Source organism: Pteropus vampyrus, unplaced genomic scaffold, assembly GCF_000151845.1.
Source record: "Pteropus vampyrus isolate Shadow unplaced genomic scaffold, Pvam_2.0 Scaffold35, whole genome shotgun sequence".
NCBI lineage: Eukaryota > Metazoa > Chordata > Mammalia > Chiroptera > Pteropodidae > Pteropus > Pteropus vampyrus.
This window is the reverse complement of record NW_011888816.1, coordinates 1,164,317-1,165,483: the sequence shown is the minus strand read 5'-3', so window position 1 is coordinate 1,165,483 and position 1,167 is coordinate 1,164,317.

Genomic DNA, 1,167 nt, shown 5'->3' with positions numbered 1-1,167 from the left:
TCGCTGATGATGAGACCAAGCCCAAGAGAGGAACTGCTGGGGACGTGTGTCCTCCTCCATGCAGATTTAATGCACCTGCTCCTAGATTCAGACATTGTCATGCAGATCATCTCTCCTGCCCTCGGAATCACCTTAAGTAGGTATTAGAGCTCACATTTTACCGTTGAAATTCCGGCCCAGAGTAGTTAGGTTGCCTGCTTAGTCACACAGCTGGCACCTCACAGCTGCCTCTCAGCGATTCTGAGGTCTTCTTCAGTCGGGGAACAAGTGTCTCCTCAAAACAAGGTGGGCTGGGTTTAATATACATACCCATGTGCGCAAACTGAGAGACCCGCACCATCAACCTGGCACATGGTGGTGAGTGGCCTGTGGCTTCCTGTGTGGGTTTGGTGCTGGAACACGTTTCAGGGAGGGGCCATGCGACAGTGAGCGCCTCACAGACCAGTCTCCTCCTCAGCCGGTCCTCTGAGGCCTCTCAAGGAGCAGCGAAGAGTGACTGTGGCACAGCTGGACGAGGAAGTGAGCCCCAGCATCTTCCTCTCTAAACCAGAGTCCTGTACTAGGTCGCAGCAGGCCTAAGGAGGGAACAGTCACATTTGTCATTTCTGGTTGCTTAATAGCCATTCTCATTTCCCGATGGCCCGAAGGTTTCCTTAGGGACTTTTCCCTGGAGACTGCTTCCTACTCTGGATGCTGAAGGGGTTGGATCCCTCCTCTCCCTCATCTGGCACAGCAGGGGCTGCCCCCCCACCCCCCACCCCACCGGTCACCCAGACTCAGCCAATGAGACATTCTCCGTGGGACTTAAGGTCTGGAGGGAGCCAGCTGAGACGAGGCTCATTCGTTACTGTGTCAGCAGCAGGCTCAGTGGACAGTTCTTGTGTCATAATGTAAGTTTAAAAAGTTATAAATGTGACTTTTATAAGAACTGGAACAAACGTGAGCCATAGGTTTTATTCAACTCATTAGTTAATGAGGGACTCCAAAGGTTTGGTCCCGAGCAGCTGGAAGGACAGAGCTGCCATCAATTGAGTGGGAACAAACCAGTTTCCCCCCACTCTTCACCTCCACCTGGGGAGCAGATTTCGAGAGGAAATAGCAGATGGGTTTTGGATGTTTTGAATTTGAGATGCTCATTAGATGCCGAGAGGAGATGCCGAGGAGCGG